The following is a 19,047-nucleotide window of genomic DNA, read 5'->3' as shown; positions in this document are numbered from 1 at the left end:
TCCTGGGTTAAACTATCGTTACAGTATTTGAGACAGTTGATCAATGTAAGGCTGGAGCGTTATTCCGTCCCGGGTTAAACTATCGTTACAGTGTTTGAGACAGTTGATCAATGTAAGGCTGGAGCATTATTCCGTCCTGGGTTAAACTATCGTTACAATGTTTGAGACAGTTGCTGAATGTGAGACCGGAGCGTTATTCCGTCCTGGGTTAAACTATCGTTACAGTGTTTGAGACAGTTGCTGAATGTGAGACCGGAGCGTTATTCCGTCCCGGGTTAAACTATCGTTACAGTGTTTGAGACAGTTGCTGAATGTGAGACTGGAGTGTTATTCATTCCCGGGTTAAACTATCGTTACAGTGTTTGAGACAGTTGATCAATGTTAGGCTGGAGCGTTATTCCGTCCCGGGTTAAACTATCGTTACAGTGTTTGAGACAGTTGATCAATGTAAGGCTGGAGCGTTATTCCGTCCCGGGTTAAACTATCGTTACAATGTTTGAGACAGTTGCTGAATGTGAGACCGGAGCGTTATTCCGTCCCGGGTTGAACTATCGTTACAGTGTTTGAGACAGTTGCTGAATGTGAGACTGGAGTGTTATTCCGTCCCGGGTTAAACTATCGTTACAGTGTTTGAGACAGTTGATCAATGTAAGGCTGGAGCGTTATTCCGTCCTGGGTTAAACTATCGTTACAGTGTTTGAGACAGTTGATCAATGTTAGGCTGGAGCGTTATTCCGTCCCGGGTTAAACTATCGTTACAGTGTTTGAGACAGTTGATCAATGTAAGGCTGGAGCGTTATTCCGTCCTGGGTTAAACTATCGTTACAATGTTTGAGACAGTTGCTGAATGTGAGACCGGAGCGTTATTCCGTCCCGGGTTAAACTATCGTTACAGTGTTTGAGACAGTTGCTGAATGTGAGACTGGAGTGTTATTCCGTCCCGGGTTAAACTATCGTTACATTGTTTGAGACAGTTGATCAATGTAAGGCTGGAGCGTTATTCCGTCCCGGGTTAAACTATCGTTACAGTGTTTGAGACAGTTGATCAATGTAAGGCTGGAGCGTTATTCCGTCCCGGGTTAAACTATCGTTACAGTGTTTGAGACAGTTGCTGAATGTGAGACTGTAGTGTTATTCCGTCCCGGGTTAAACTATCGTTACAGTGTTTGAGACAGTTGATCAATGTTAGGCTGGAGCGTTATTCCGTCCCGGGTTAAACTATCGTTACAGTGTTTGAGACAGTTGATCAATGTAAGGCTACAGCGTTATTCCGTCCTGGGTTAAACTATCGTTACAATGTTTCAGACAGTTGATCAATGTTAGGCTGGAGCGTTATTCCGTCCTGGGTTAAACTATCGTTACAGTGTTTGAGACAGTTGATCAATGTTAGGCTGGAGCGTTATTCCGTCCCGGGTTAAACTATCGTAACAGTGTTTGAGACAGTTGCTGAATGTGAGACTGGAGCGTTATTCCGTCCTGGGTTAAACTATCGTTACAGTGTTTGTGACAGTTGATCAATGTTAGGCTGGCGTGTTATTCCGTTCTGGGTTAAACTATCGTTACAGTGTTTGAGACAGTTGATCAATGTAAGACTACAGCGTTATTCCGTCCCGGGTTAAACTATCGTTACAGTGTTTGAGACAGTTGCTGAACGTGAGTCTGGAGCGTTATTCCGTCCTGGGTTAAACTATCGTTACAGTGTTTGAGACAGTTGCTCAATGTGAGTCTGGAGCGTTATTCCGTCCTGGGTTAAACTATCGTTACAGTGTTTGCGACAGTTGCTCAATGTGAGTCTGGAGCGTTATTCCGTCCCGGGTTAAACTATCGTTACAATGTTTGAGACAGTTGCTGAATGTGAGACTGGAGTGTTATTCCGTCCAAGGTTAAATTATCGTTACAGTGTTTGAGACAGTTGATCAATGTAAGGCTACAGCGTTATTCCGTCCTGGGTTAAACTATCGTTACAATGTTTGAGACAGTTGATCAATGTTAGGCTGGAGCGTTATTCCGTCCTGGGTTAAACTATCGTTACAGTGTTTGAGACAGTTGATCAATGTTAGGCTGGAGCGTTATTCCGTCCCGGGTTAAACTATCGTAACAGTGTTTGAGACAGTTGATCAATGTTAGGCTGGAGCGTTATCCCGTCCTGGGTTAAACTATCGTTACAGTGTTTGTGACAGTTGACCAATGTTAGGCTGGCGTGTTATTCCGTTCTGGGTTAAACTATCGTTACAGTGTTTGAGACAGTTGATCAATGTAAGACTACAGCGTTATTCCGTCCCGGGTTAAACTATCGTTACAGTGTTTGAGACAGTTGATCAATGTAAGGCTGGAGCGTTTACAATGTTTGAGACAGTTGATCAATGTAAGGCTGGAGCGTTATTCCGTCCTGGGTTAAACTATCGTTACAATGTTTGAGACAGTTGATCAATGTAAGGCTGGAGCGTTATTCCGTCCCGGGTTAAACTATCGTTACAGTGTTTGAGACAGTTGATCAATGTAAGGCTGGAGCGTTATTCCGTCCCGGGTTAAACTATCGTTACAATGTTTGAGACAGTTGATCAATGTTAGGCTGTATAGTTATTCCGTCCCGGGTTAAACTATCGTTACAGTGTTTGAGACAGTTGATCAATGTTAGGCTGGAGCGTTATTCCGTCCCGGGTTAAACTATCGTTACAATGTTTGAGACAGTTGATCAATGTTAGGCTGGAGCTTTATTCCGTCTCGGGTTAAACTATCGTTACAGTGTTTGAGACAGTTGATCAATGTGAGTCTGGAGCGTTATTCCGTCCCGGGTTAAACTATCGTTACAATGTTTGAGACAGTTGATCAATGTTAGGCTGGAGCGTTATTCCGTCCCGGGTTAAACTATCGTTACAGTGTTTGAGACAGTTGATCAATGTAAGGCTGGAGCGTTATTCCGTCCCGGGTTAAACTATCGTTACACTGTTTGAGACAGTTGATCAATGTTAGGCTGGAGCGTTATTCCGTCCCGGGTTAAACTATCGTTACAGTGTTTGAGACAGTTGATCAATGTAAGGCTGGAGCGTTATTCCGTCCCGGGTTAAACTATCGTTACAATGTTTGAGACAGTTGATCAATGTAATGCTGGAGCGTTATTCCGTCCCGGGTTAAACTATCGTTACAGTGTTTGAGACAGTTGATCAATGTAAGGCTGGAGCGTTATTCCGTCCCGGGTTAAACTATCGTTACAATGTTTGAGACAGTTGATCAATGTAAGGCTGGAGCGTTATTCCGTCCCGGGTTAAACTATCGTTACAGTGTTTGAGGCAGTTGATCAATGTTAGGCTGGAGCGTTATTCCGTCCCGGGTTAAACTATCGTTACAGTGTTTGAGACAGTTGATCAATGTAAGGCTGGAGCGTTATTCCGTCCCGGGTTAAACTATCGTTACAGTGTTTGAGACAGTTGATCAATGTTAGGCTTAAGCGTTATTCCGTCCTGGGTTAAACTATCGTTACAGTGTTTGAGACAGTTGATCAATTTGAGGCACAGCGTTATTCCGTTCTGAGTTAAACTATCGCTACAATGATTGAGACAGTTGATCAATTTGAGGCACAGCGTTATTCCGTCCTGGGTTGAACAATCGTTACAATGTTTGAAACAGTTGCTCAATGTGAGGCTACAGCGATTTCCCTCCTAATTTAAGCGACCGTTACATTTTTGAGACAGTTGCTGAATGTGAGACCGGAGCGTTATTCCGTCCTGGGTTAAACAATCGTTACAATGTTTGAGACTGTTGCTCAATGTGAGTCTGGAGCGTTATTCCGTCCTGGGTTGAACAATCGTTACAATGTTTGAGACAGTTGCTCAATGTGAGGCTACAGCGTTTTCCCTCCTAATTTAAACGATCGTTACATTTTTGAGACAGTTGCTGAATGTGAGACCGGAGCGTTATTCCGTCCTGGGTTAAACTATCGTTACAATATTTGAGACAGTTGCTCAATGTGAGGCTGGAGCATTATTCCGTCCTGGTTTAAACTTTCGTTACAGTGTTTGAGACAGTTGCTGAATGTGAGTCTGGAGTGTTATTCCGTCCTGGGTTAAACTATCGTTACAGTGTTTGAGACAGTTGCTCAATGTGAGTCTGGAGCGTTATTCCGTCCCGGGTTAAACTATCGTAACAGTGTTTGAAACAGTTGCTCAATGTAAGGCTGGAGTGTTTTCCCTCCTAATTTAAACTTTCGTTACATTTTTGAGACAGTTGCTCAATGTGAGGCTGAAGATTTATTCCGTCCTGGGTTAAACTATCGTTACAGTGTTTGAGACAGTTGCTCAATGTAAGACTGGAGTGTTATTCCGTCCTGGGATAAACTGTCGTTACAATATTTGAGACAGTTGCTCAATGTGAGGCTGGAGTGTTATTCCGTCCTGGGGTAAACTATTGTTACAGTGTTTGAGACAGTTGCTCAATGTAAGACTGGAGTGTTATTCCGTCCTGGGATAAACTGTCGTTACAGTGTTTGAGACAGTTGCTCAATGTGAGACCGGAGCGGTATTCCGTCTTGGGGTGAACTAACGTAACAGTGTATGAGACAGTGGAGTGTTATTCCGTCCTTGGGTAAACTATTGTTACAGTGTTTGAGACAGTTACCTAATGTAAGGCTTGAGCGTGATTCCGTCCTGGGGTAAACTATTGTTACAGTGTTTGAGACAGTTACCTAATGTAAGGCTTGAGCGTGATTCCGTCCTGGGGTAAACTGTTGTTACAGTGTTTGAGACAGTTACTCATTGTGAGGCTGGAGCGTTATTCCGTCCTGGGGTAAACTATTGTTACAGTGTTTGAGACAGTTGCTCAATGTTAGACTGGCGTGTTATTCCGTCCTGGGTTAAACTATCGTTACAGTGTTTGAGACAGTTGCTCAATGTTAGACTGGCGTGTTATTCCATCCTGGGTTAAACTATTGTTACAGTGTTTGAGACAGTTGCTCAATGTTAGACTGGAGTGTTATTCCGTCCTGGGTTAAACTATCGTTACAGTGTTTGAGACAGTTGCTCAATGTAAGGCTGGAGTGTTATTCCGTTCTAATTTAAACTATCGTTACAGTGTCTGAGACAGTTGCTCAATAAATAGCTTGAGCGTTCATCCGTCCTTGATTAAACCCTCGTAAATGCGTTTGAAACTGTTGCTAAATATAAGGCTGGAGTGTTTTTCCGACCTTGGTTTAACTCTCGAGGCTGTTACTCTATTTAGGGCTGGGGCGATATTCCGACATGGGCTATACTCTCGTTTCTGCGTTTGAGACTTCTGCTGAGAAGAAGTCTGGAGTACTAAACCGTATTGTGTTAAACTCTTGTTCAAATGTTCTATATTGTTGCTTTATATGTTTATCGTGCTTTGATTTGGTGTGAGACTGTTGCTCAATTTAAGGTTAATGTGTTCTTCAGATTTTGGTAAAACTTTCTTTGTTTGTTCGGATTCAAACATGAATTTTTATTTTATTTATTGTTTGCCTTTTATTAGTGTTCTGATTTGATTACATGGTTTGTTAAGCGGTCTGAGTGAAGAAAATACTAATATATGTAACAGTTTCATCAGATAACATGACGATCACCACGCTTTTAAAGAAAACATAAAGGTCTACAAGAATCATATGATTACGCCTTGGTAGGTCGATATCTCATTTATGGTAAATTATATTTAAGTAGTACCTGACAAAAGTGTGTGCCTAGTTTGACCAATACGTGTAATTTTCTAATTCCTTACAACAACACAGCCATGCAAGGCTTTATTTACGTATTTCAGTTATATGGAGTAGGACAGCTTGGTGATTGTGCGTTACCCCCTTCTGTAATAATAAACACATGTGAAGGAATGCAATATAGGATTGGGCAAAATACATTTTCAATTCCATTCATTTCTGCCTTTGATAGTCTGATTGGTACTTGTCACAAGATAATAACGACAGTTGCTAATAGAATGTGCCACCGTAATGAGCACCCTCGAATTATACAATATCCTTAGTTCATAAAGGCACTGGGTCCAGATGCATCACAGCGTACTGTGCTCCCCGAAAAAAATCAAGTCTAACAGATTAAAACTGTACTGAAATCCATTTACGTTTTGAAAAGATACTATTTACTGTTAAAGTCATATTGTCTTTGCTCTTGGGCTTTATGGCAGCAACATATTCGTTGAAAGAAATGTGTGGCCAACATCACAGTACCACATAAACACTATCTGGTTTTGGTTTACTTCTTGAATGATAAAATCCAAACTATTCAGTGAATATAGCAGTTAATATGTAATTAAAATATAATGCTTCTTATATTAAGTGTTTTGTTTGCAAACTACCCTCCGATAGAAACATTAAATGAATAAAAAAATAATAAGTCTAATTAGATCGATAAAACGGACTGACAGAGCGTTGACAAATATACCTAGACTTACTCAGGTTGCTCTCTCTGACTTTAGCGCTGAGCACATCGTTAAAGGTCGCGTTCTGTCTACAGTACAAATTGTACAATGTATGCATCATTTTTTTTTTAAATTTTTCTACAACACAGAGGACATTATCTGCAGTGTCTCAAACAGTTTACTGTTTGCAATTACAAAGCTGATCAAGTTCATTGTCGCAAGGTCCTCACCCGAGTATATATTTTAAAATGCGCATTCAAACGTTCAAGTTATTGCTCTGTGGAATGACCAATACCGCAAATGATAAAAATGGCATTTTCGCGACTGTACCTGTTTAAGCGAATATTGTATTACAAACAATTTCTTACATAATGTATTTGCGAGAAACAGCTATCATGGAAGTTCTCAAACATGCTCCTATTCCGTTTAATGACCTGGGTTAGAATAAGACAGAACTTTATGAAATTATAGTCCTTTACTTTTAATTCCTATATCAAGCTTGTGAATAAAGCTTAAAAGTTATTTCAAATAGTGTTAAGGTAGTTTGGATGAAATATAAAGTTATTTCTTTAATTTATAAGCTTAACTTTCCGTTGCTACGTTTTAAGACAGCTGGGTTTTCAAGCTTTGCATGGATATGCTGTTTGGCTGTGAAATGCAAATTCCATTTTATATACCTTTATAAGTAGGACGCATTTACAGTACAACTTGAAATATAGTTATTCAGCAAGACAACTGGAGTGTATTGTTTGCATCAACTTCGAACTGCACAATGTTTGCCATAAATGTTCATAAAGCCTAAATTACTTTTCGTCAATGATGGTTCCTTTTCAGAGCTGTTGGGGATAATAAAAATCCCCGGACCATTCTAGTTGTAAAAATGTATTTTATGATGAAACTTTAGAAATATTAGTCGAACATTTCATTTCAATTTTACAATACCTTAGGGCCATATGGGTATAGGGTGAACTGCAGTAGACGTTAATGTAACGAAAAATCGTTCAATACAATATATTAAAGTGGTCGAAAACGGAAGTGTAAAATGTCAGTCATAACGTCCGATGTGCGGACTTTGCTTGTTAAATGTTTTGCTCGTTTTATTTTATCTAACTTATTTAAATAAAACCCCTATTACAGTGGTTAAGAATTGATGAATAATGATTTAATGATAATTTTTCGGCCTTCTCTATCCATGTTTGTGTAAGTCATTTGCAGGAGTGGTATTTGAATTGGACAGAACAGGAAACTACGACGTCAATATGTTATTGCTATGTTAGAGGCATACAAGATTTCAGCATACATGTATGAAGTTTGGGTGACTCATAACAGTGAACACCTTACTTATTACATAAACAAGAAGTTTTAATAAACTGACCCGCACACATATGTTTTTATTCACGTATATGTTCACTGAGCCCGTACGCCTGTGTACGTATTTTTGTTGGTTCGACCCCTTTTCAAAATGGTATGTCATTATTATACGATATGTTTTTATAACTATGAAACAGTTGAACATTTAAAACTAAATCAAAGAAAAAAAGTAAGATATTCTTGTCAAATAACAAATTGACGATCATTAAGATGAAACTGGTTACAGACATTACCTCGCTTCAATGTTTAAACCGATGTTAGGAAATCATTTGTCTTCATTTTAATCTGTCCATATTTAAAAAAAAACGATTATACATACCCTCGATCAAACAAGAGTCATTCAACTAAAGTACAATAGCAATATTTACACAAAACATAGGTCAAAATACTTCCTAAATGAATACAATGCCGACCTGTACATCGTGTAATAAATATATATTGAAATATCACAGAGCAATATGTTCATCCATGCTCCAAAAACATGAAGTGCCCGGCAAATGTTAAGCATCGCCGGGCAATATATAAACCTGTTCTCTGACAGCCCTGGCCATCATTTAAGTCAAAGGTGTTAGTGTGGGCTGTTTTATTTCAATGTCTGGCTTATACTGACACTGCGACATTGTCAATGAAGTAATGTCTTCATTTTACATTCTCCATTATCGGCCTTCCATGGCTGCTAACGTCCAGCCATTGGACAAGATAATTGTGGTGATCGTCTACATGCATCACATAGTTTATGTAACTGCTGCATCTTCTCTTTGATATAACATTTTAACATTATAAGTATGTGTTTCATTATGTTATCTGTACTTTCATATATCCTTAACTTGAATTACATGCGGCTGTTCAGTAATTGCTGTTATTCTAGCGAAAAAAAATGATCACATGTTGCACTTAAATCTTTACCGTCGATGTTTCAGTTTGAGCATAAATCTAATGTTTTGGGTACGAATATAGATAGGAGTAACATAGTTACTGCTTACAACTCTGTCTGACTTCTCCAAACATTTGAGAGAGCCTATATTAGCCGTGACATCTAGGGTTAGGCGGCTGTGGTTTATGTCTCAATGTACGACAGTATTGGCAGGGGAACGAGGCTGGTGAAATATTGTTGCTGGTCTTGTCCTCATTCTGACAATATTTCAGAACCAATATCTCGCTCTACTAGACTTGCGAAACGACTGCTTTTATTCATTATGGCAATAAAAATGCTAAACCACAATTAAATACAATGTTTAGATGACAAATTTTATTTTCTTTGAGTTTTATTTTCATAATTCAAGATTGATCCTTAAATGCATAATGTCTCGAAATGTAATGTTTTACGATGTTTTCTTCATCCAAATCAAATGTTTATTAAAATAGATGACGTTAAAATGACATTTTTTTTCAACCTTTGAATATGAAATCTGATGTCAACCTTGTCAGTATGTGGAACGTTATTAAAGGTTTGAACACTGCGATACAGTGTGGGTGTTTATTTTCTTTTCCTTCAGAATCATTAGTATCGTTTGATGATTATTGAAGATAACATAACGTTCACACCAGTGTTAGGCTAATCATAACTGTCAATCGAAACGAAGTTACTGATTCTATTCTTTGAATGTACATTGTGCTTTCAAGAATGAATTTAACTTTGGTCAATTAGTTTACATTATCGACTTTAGCACTGAGCCGATTAGAGGCAACATATTATAAAGTAGGAATCAGTTTACAACTGTGATGGTGTAAATGAATGCTGCTCAGATCATATATCCGTGGTTGTTATAAGTTTCAAGTTTCAAGTTTTATTTATAATAAACCAGAAGGTCGTATACCCATGAGGCATAAAGTGCACAATGGTGACAAATACAAATAATATGTACTTGTGCGGTAACATATTAACTAATAAATTATATGACAATGCCCATTATACAAGACTGTTACACAATGTCTTTTCAACTTAAACAACACCTATATATTGGCGTTGCTTTTTCTCTTTTAATGAAAGCAGTTGGTTTGATTGCATTTTGATTCATTCGAAAAAAAGTCTGAAGTAGTCTTATTGCAATTCCTCCTTCAATACTGTTTTACAAGATCTACCTTTCTTTTCAATGATAAGATTATAAAGTCATACTTGTTTGAGAGTTATCATTAAACCAACAAACCTTTTAAAATATTAGTCTATATACCAGCAGTTTTTCAATTGTTAAAAGTTATGACTATTGTCATTTTAGCTCAACTATTCGAACAATAAGGAGAGCTATCCTAGTCACCCGAGCGTCGGCGTCGGCGTAACAACTTACGTTAAAGTTTGTGTACCACCTCAAATATTTTCACAGTCCATTGACATATGGCTTTGAAACTTTGCACACTTGTTCACCATCATGCCCCCAACATGTACCTACTTAAAATTTACGTTAAAGTTTGCGTACCACCTCAAATAATTTCAAGGTCCATTGACATTTGGCTTTGAAACTTTGCACACTTGCTCACTATCATGCCCCCAACCTGTACACAGGAGGAGGTAACTCTATCAAGCATTTTGACAAAAATATGCCCCTTTTTCTACTTAGAATTTACGTTAAAGTTTGCGTACCACCTCAAATATTTTCAAAGTCCATTGATATATGGCTTTGAAACTTTGCACGCTGGTTCACCATCATGACCCCAACCTGTGCACAGGAGGAGGTAACTCTATCAAGCATTTTTACAAAATTATGCCCCTTTTTCTACTTAGAATTTACGTTAAAGTTTGCGTACCATCTCAAATATTTTCAAAGTCCATTGACATATGGCTTTGAAACTTTGCACACGTGTTCACCATCATGCCCCCAACCTGTACACAGGAGGAGGTAACTGTATCAAGCATTTTGACAAAAGTATGTCCCTTTTTCTACTTAGAATTTACGTACCATCTCAAATATTTTCCAATTCAATTTATGTAAATATCTCAGCACATCATGTATTGCATTGAAATCTAATCTGACAGTGATCCATACATGTTTCGCAAAAACTTTTTAATCCATACACTGAAAAGCGGCGGAATAGTCGAGCGCGCTGTCTCTGTGACAGCTCTTGTTAAAGCACTTATGACTTAAATAGAATCCCGCAATGAGGAAAAGCAAGTGCGCATGCTTCAATCTTATTTTTTATAAACAAAACCCATTTAAATGAATGCACATAAATCATTAATCGACATGTACATGTTGACACATTAAGTGTTAATTAATTTTAATTTTACGCGACATTATAAAGTGTCACTCAATCTCCAACTGTGTATTTCTTCCCTCTTTAAGAGTTGGTCATATAGGACTGTCCTTATAAGATAACATGTACATCACCTACTGTAAATCATGACTAGTCGCGGCTTCCGTAGCTTTCATAGAAAGTTAAATATCGTTTTTTTTTTGTTCTAAATCCTGTCAAAACATTGCAACTGTTTATGCTGTATGATGAGTCGACGAAGTGACAATTGCCCGATTATTATTCACTCCGAAATTAAAGTATTTCTTCTTTTCGGGGAAATATGACAGCGTGAACAGTAAAAGATAAACATTAAATATGAGTCTGCATTCTCTGATTAATAATAAACAGTTGCAGAGACATTTTATACTGCAAATTAATCTCTATCATATTATATCATTTATTCGCCAGTAAATGTTACAACATTTATGCCCATTAGAAATAATATATGAAACTAGTCATATACAAGTCATTGTGGAGAGCAATATATAGTAGTTTTGAATTTACTCCTATCAAGAGTGTCGAAGGAACAACGAACAGTCAACGAACTGCAAAGTTTGACATCAATAGAAGTGACTGCTTTTGGAACAGCCGAAAAAACATTGCGTATATCTGTACCAGAATGGCTACATCAGAATTCCAGATTGGTCGATATCTAATTTTCATTGACTGCCGTTAAAGTGGTACCTGGCAAACGTGTTTCTCTATTTGAACCGAAGCCTGGTGAGGCCTATATCCCAAAGGATAAAGCCATATGAACAGCAATTAGAATAATTGTATTTTACTGATTATTTTCATTCCCTGTAATGGTTTGGATAGAGCATCATCAGTTAAAACTCCAGTGATTTGTTATTTTATAGAGCTAAACAAATTTGACATGTCATTGAAGAGCCCTGAGCGTGTCTTTAAAAAAAAACTAAAAACGCTTCTAATTGACTTGAGTTTCACTGTACGTTTATTCTGCCCAAATGAGATCGCTTTTGAAAGTATTTATATTAAATACCATTATCCCCTTGACGTTCAACACTCATATTCGTCAATGATTCGCTGACCAGGTGCCAAGCTGTAACTCATTCACTAAATTGAGGTCATCACTCTTATTTAAAGGGACTCGACACCATAGGTTCCCAAGAATACAAATACAGTATTTCCTAAAAACAATACTAGAATTGTCAATGCAATACAATTTACATGATAAAAAGTAATAATTTTTCTCTGTCCCATCTGAGTTTACCCGTTTAAAAATAGCGCATACTGTTTTCCCTGTTTTAAGGGTGTATATTCACGGTATAAGTACAGATACATATAACGCCGCTATTTTAAATTAACATGTTAAAGCTGCACTCTCACAGATTGAACGTTTCGACAATTTTTTTTATTTTTTGTCTGCGAACGAGCCATTTTTGCCAAAAAAACATGGAAACCAGTTATATGAGACTGCTGACATAATATTAGATCGCAGATGTTTAAACTTAAGTTCACAAATGATGTTATATGCATTTTTTCTTAAACCGGAAATATGAAAATCTACGATCTGATTTTTTGTCAGCAATCTTATTTCATTGTTTTGCAGATATTTACGCAAACATTTGCTCTTTCCAAGACAAAAAAAATGTAAAAATGGTATATCTGTGAGAGTGCAGCTTTAAAGATACATGTGTCGTATAAAGTGATGTGGTACATCAGTACTTAGATTCAATGTAAACAACGATATCAAGTTTATGTAGGTTTTTTGACAATATTCTAATTTTCTTGCAGTGTATCATCTGGTGTCAAGTTCGTTTAATATAAACATGTTTACATTCCACCTAGTAACCGGATTTATTTATTACATCAGCTGTATGTTCCTTCCAAATCAAATGCAAAATCTGCTATATATCACCCACACAACAAGATAAGAAAAGGCGGGAAGGGGGGGGGGGGGCTCAATTTATGGCTTTAAAAGATAAAAATGATCTATTTTAGATATTTTTTGCTATGTGTTCATACAGTTTACTCTAAACATATAACTGGATGTTCCGTTTCCGTTGGATATGTGTTTCCTTTTTTTCGTATTATTTTGCAATTTTCTTTCAGCTTAAGCAATTTGCACTACCAGAAGTGTATCACTATTCTTTATCCATTAGATTTCAATGAGCATTTGCGCATTCCTTTTTCACGTATTCAAATAAAAAATAACCTTATCATATTACCTACAATGGTATAAAAGCTAATGAAATATTAACCATCCGAGACATGGCTTTTTTATGTGACTGAGTTGAATTATTAATTAATCCTGACTGAGTTTTACCCTAATGAGTTTAGTTCCCAGAGTAACAAAATGGTCGTTTTTTTCCAGGAAGATAAAAACAACGGTAAATAATATTGTATTTATATGATGAATTCCACTGCGCCATATTTGTTGATCTATACAGTTTAAGTATTTACAATGCAACATTAAATTTTGCAACACATTATACAAATCAAACATATGGATTTACATTCATGTCGTTTGTTAACGTGTTCAAACAATAATGAGTTTAGCTACGCCAGCACTATCTATAGCCAGGCTCAGTATATGACAATGTATAATGTACTATCTATAGCCAGGCTCAGTATATGACAATGTATAATGTACTATCTATAGCCAGGCTCAGTATATGACAATGTATAATGTACTATCTATAGCCAGGCTCAGTATATGACAATGTATAATGTACTATCTATAGCCAGGCTCAGTATATGACAATGTATAATGTACTATCTATAGCCAGGCTCAGTATATGACAATGTATAATGTACTATCTATAGCCAGGCTCAGTATATGACAATGTATAATGTACTATCTATAGCCAGGCTCAGTATATGACAATGTATAATGTACTATCTATAGCCAGGCTCAGTATATGACAATGTATAATGTACTATCTATAGCCAGGCTCAGTATATGACAATGCATAGTGTATGTACACAACATCATTCAAATTGTGGTTTTAATATATTTCGGGCATCATTAACATTAACATGCACTAGACGCATCTCATTCCTTTATCTCGAGTTTTTGTTTACTCCAATTCATTTAAATCACAAGCCTCAATCCACAACCTTGTCATCATTATAACCCGAGCCGACCCTGAAGCTACTGAAGCGTAATTAGGGCACACTGAGCCCTATATCAACCTAGTGGGTGAAGCAAGCCATAAATCTTATCTCAATTTCAAATTCACTATACAGAGCCAAAACAATGTCACTTCTTAAACATTGTAAACCCACCTGACAGTCCTTAGTCAACAGTGTTAAGATTCGTTTCGTTTGTTAAAAAATAATTGCACAAAAAATAAGTTTCTATATGAGTGTATCAAATATTAACGCAGCTCTTATTTGTTATCTGTACTTATTTTTTTTATAAACCATACAGCCTGGTTAATATATATATAGTTTCGTTCTTATCCATATATACATATGACATTTTTATGTGATGAAAGTAAATAAACTGAAACTGAGAATTAAAAACTAATTGACTTAACAATGCATCTATTAGGTGAGCACATCAAAATGTAAATACTGCTAAGTACGAATAGATGGAGAATTAGAAAAAGTCTCATCAAGCAAAGCAGTGTTAGCCTTGTCTACAGAATTGATATTTTTCAATTACTCACCAATTACGATTCTTCTAAGTGATAGTATGTATGTTCCATTATAAAAAAACATGTTCTTTGGTGCCCTCAAAATGTAAGTCCAAGGTGGTCAGCGGTGTTCAGGTCACACAACATACGTGCAGAAAAAAGTAAGTAAAATGAAACTATTTTGAAGGTTTACTTAAACGAAATGTCGCACATTAAAAACACAATACACAGGATGTCTACTAAGTGACTTAAGCCACAGCACATTTGTCTCGCAAAGTTCAACTTTATCAACTTAAATCTGTTGCCATGAAACATAATCTCAGCTACCGTGTGTTCATATTTTAAGCGCCCTTGCATCAAATGGAGAATCCTTCAAGCATGACATCCCGGTGAAGAAAATTCGCTTAATAAACCAAAAGCCTGACTTTGATACATAGAAATAGGGTTAATACGGTTTAGTGTTCATTGCTATTAAAGTGCAGTTATCTTTAAATTGCCTAAGTAAATTGCCTCGATTAAAATATGTGTCTATGTGTGAAGTAGATGATCATGGACTGTCATTAGCTATATATCAACAATTAGAACAAAACAGAACAATTAGAAAATTGGTATCCCCCGCATGAGCCTTGCCGGAGAATCAAGCAGTTCAAGCATGCTAAGTAGCTTAACTCGGCAAAGAGATATAACTATATTTAAATATAGTGAATATTAATAAGTTAAAAGGCTAAATGGTTACGAAAATTGGTCTTATGAGCTCACAGTTACTTAATATCGATGATTATTATCTTCATATAGTTATTTAACAAGAACACGATTGAGGCTTAAAATGACAAATTTATGTATTTCATTAATTTCAAGAAACGCGGTTGGTTCCTTCAGTCTAGGCAAAAACATGTGTACTATCACACTATTGTAAAACACATTGAAAATAAGATTAATTAATTTCGCACGATTAATTAACTAGTCACCGTAATTACTCCAAATTTAAGCGTGTTTTTTTTTCAATGATTAAAAGGGCGCATACTCCCCTAATTTCCCATATGCACTTAATATTCAATATATCTTGTTACTCTGGGTGGACAACATTCTGCGTGTGTATCGACTACGGGGCAAATAACGTGTGTAACTGATTCGATGTAAACATTTCTTCTTTATAGTTATATTCACTTCATTATAGTTTAATTATTTTTCTCTTGAGATTACTTAGTGTTGCGACTCAAGACTCCGCTAAAGGGATCGCCAGATAGATTCACACTTGATCATTTAGAAGTGCTCTGACAAGAAAGAATGCAACCGCCAAATTTCGATTTAGTTATAAATTGGCTTTATTTATATAGATATTGATTTAGAAGCTCGTGCATACACTCTGGCTTGAAAAGAGGCATTTCGCGCTCAACACTATCATGGAAGCCAGCATTGATCTAATTAAGTCGATGCCGGGATGTCATCAGCTGTTCATTTCGTAATAATGAAAGAATGGATCACGTGCAGTATTTGAAATGGACGCGGCAGTCTGATAGAAAATAAAATATTAATATTTGGCGAAATTAAAGTATCAAAAACAAACTATTCTCAATGTTTATTCATAAAGGATAAATCTTATCCGTGTATAAAAATCATAGTGCTTAATGGGCAAAAACAAGATTAAAGGGGATAGAAAGGTAACATAGGAGTGGCACAGGTAGTGTAACAGGTGCGTCTTATGTGAAAAATACGGTGCAAAAACGACGAACCGTAATTCTCCTTTATCGGATATATCTCCGATTAATATGATATAGATAAAAGAGTTAGTAATACTTTACATCGAGCTTTTCGTTAAATGTTCAACGAAACGGAAACAGATGATCAAATGTATTAGACAATTCACTTTTCGAGACCCCAATCTGCGGCGGCTTGGTCAAGGGTGACTTGACGGAGAGCGGCACCGTCACCGCCGGCAAGAAGCCAACGACCTGCCAAATGAATTTCGATACTCCTCAACGTCAAACAAAACAGCCCTGGCTATTCGTAATCCCGCCGGAAGTTACCGTTGACAAGGAAATCTCGACAGAAACCATCATTAACTCACTATAGAGAATCGAACACAACATGAATCACATGGACAAGCGATTTGATGATTGTGTATGACCAGAATAAAAAACTTAATGAAAAGTTTTAATGATGACATGGTTAATGCACACTGACTAAATTTGAAAAAAAAAGTGGTTACGCATGTCAAGAAAGTATTTCAAACTTGTCGAGCTAAGAGAACTAGCGGAGGGGTTGTAGTTTATATTCGCTATGGCATTTCAGAAGGTGTCAATATAGTTGAAAATCAGTTTGATACAATTGGTTCTTTCAACGAATGGTCGGATCACGCCACGATTTACTTTGACATAGCTATTAGGCATAGTTTATTAAACAGCTTCATCAATATGTTTAATCAAGCAACCAGTTGATTAATGAGCTTCATGATACAGTTCGACGCAATTTACTGCGGCATTGCATGTGTTTAGTGTTCAACATTTCATTTTTTTCCAATGAGTAGGCAGTATTTCTCAAGTGTTGCAATATATTTATTTCAGTTAATCAGTAGTCACTCAGTATATTGTTTTAATCAAGTAAAGTGGAAGATATAAGCAGTGATTGTCCCAGTCAGTCGCTTGTTCACACAATAAAGATGACAACTAAAAACAAAACAAAAAAGATTGACTTTGCATTAGGGTCTACACAACGTGAACATGATATGATGGCTAAAACCAAAGATAAACGTATATACTTAAGGAATCAAAGTATGATACACAATTTCGTTTTTGGAAACAAACAAGAATCTAGAGCTGAAACATGGGAATACAGTCAGGCTGAGTTGCGCGATTTTATGAACTCTAATCCGAAACTTCTGCTGAACTTGTTGATGCTATGGAATTTGAAAGGGTTCATAGCATAGGCACTTTTTGTCCTTTAAGTGTGCATTCTAGTTACAAAATGTGTTGATTTCAAAGACCGAGAGTTTGTAATTTTTGCAGCTATGCTGCTTTTTTAATGACTTCATAGAATTTGAGCAGGCTGGAAACGCCACTTCACGCATATCAGTAAGGGAAATCTATATACGTTAAGGTTGATCTTGTTTAAATTTTCATCGGCAGTGTTTTTCATCAATACATATTGAATAATCCACTTGAATTTTTTTCAGATTTAACGTACTAGTTATTCACAAATAAAAATGAATATATCACTCCACGACCATATCAAAGGGCGAACAATTTTGGACAAGTGAATAGTGAATCCGCCCGAAAAAAAGAGTTTCCAAATATACATTGTCGAGACATTCACCGTTCAAACGTTATTTGTGTAAAGATGTTCTAATTTTAAATAATTCGACCAATTTAACAATTTTTGTTGCTTAAACGACATGTACGTGACCGATATTGAAGTTTCCAAAATATCATTTGCGGACGACTACTGTGACGTCAGATTCATCATTTACAATTTTCCGACACCGGTCGAATTAAACAGCAGCCATGTTGGATTTTACGAAGAATGAAACACAACAAAGAAGCATTTAGCATGAATTTACATAAGACTAAGAATCAAGTTATTCAGCAAAAGCAGATATTGAGATTGGCTGTCCATGGAATGATTCACATTATCATAAGGATTAAATTACACGCAATTTCATGCAATTCAATTTCGTGGCATGTCACTGCAGCATTGAAATGGAGGTCAAACGGAATTGAAATAGAATTGAATTTAAAATATGCACAAACTTATGCATACGGTTTCTTCCTCAATGAAGCTCAATGAATGAATATTTACAAAGCACGTACAAAATCAACACATGCAGGCATAGATCGAGGTCATTAAAATGGTAAGTACAAATTACTACAAACAGTTTATGGTTTCATAGCTTTGTGCGCTGATACGTGTTGCATCAATATAAATGACGATAAAAAAACTAATATTTCGAGTGTAGTACTAGAAATGCACTGGTCAATTGTAAGCACGACCCCCCCCCCCCCCCAGGTCCGGGGGTATGCCGAGTGTAGCAGGGGAAATGGGCCCCACAGGGCAGAGTGAGTGCAGTGGTTTTGTTTTCACGCCGAAAACCGGTGTGATGGGCCTAACCTAAGATGTCCCAGGGGTGCAGGGGCATTTGGCGGGGATTTTACAAGCAGTGTGTCCCCGAAAGGCGGGGATTTTACCCGGCTTGAACGAAAGTCAAAGTCCCCGCTATTCCCCGGACCTGGGAGGGGCCGTGGTTACATATGACTGGTGCATAACCAGGGACTCTACAGTTATACACACTAAGATGTAACTTAATTCACTTCAAGTAAGTAATGTCAGGACTTAAAAAAATCTTTATAACTCCCTGATCAGTAGCAAAGTTAGTTATTAACGCTTAACCAAATGGTAATAATTAGTTGATCATCCAGGATAGCTATTGTAGAGGATAGTCCAAATAATTGTATTTCGACAGATGTGTTTACGA

At 37.0% G+C, this 19,047-nt stretch overlaps 1 protein-coding gene across 1 annotated transcript in view; it reads right to left on the bottom strand.

Annotated features, from left to right (window-relative positions):
- The window catches only part of LOC128208637 (FMRFamide receptor-like), a 139,115-nt gene extending 124,242 nt beyond the window's left edge, over positions 1 to 14,873 (bottom strand). Inside the window, exon 1 of the mRNA XM_052912207.1 lies at positions 14,613 to 14,873. The gene's annotated coding sequence lies outside the window, so the exon portion shown is untranslated. The remainder of the gene's footprint in view (positions 1 to 14,612) is intronic.
- Positions 14,874 to 19,047: the final 4,174 nt, after the last annotated feature.

The sequence above is a fragment of the Mya arenaria genome, chromosome 2 (genome assembly GCF_026914265.1).
Source record: "Mya arenaria isolate MELC-2E11 chromosome 2, ASM2691426v1".
NCBI classification, from domain to species: Eukaryota; Metazoa; Mollusca; class Bivalvia; order Myida; family Myidae; genus Mya; species Mya arenaria.
This window is presented reverse-complemented; position numbering and strand designations above follow the sequence as displayed.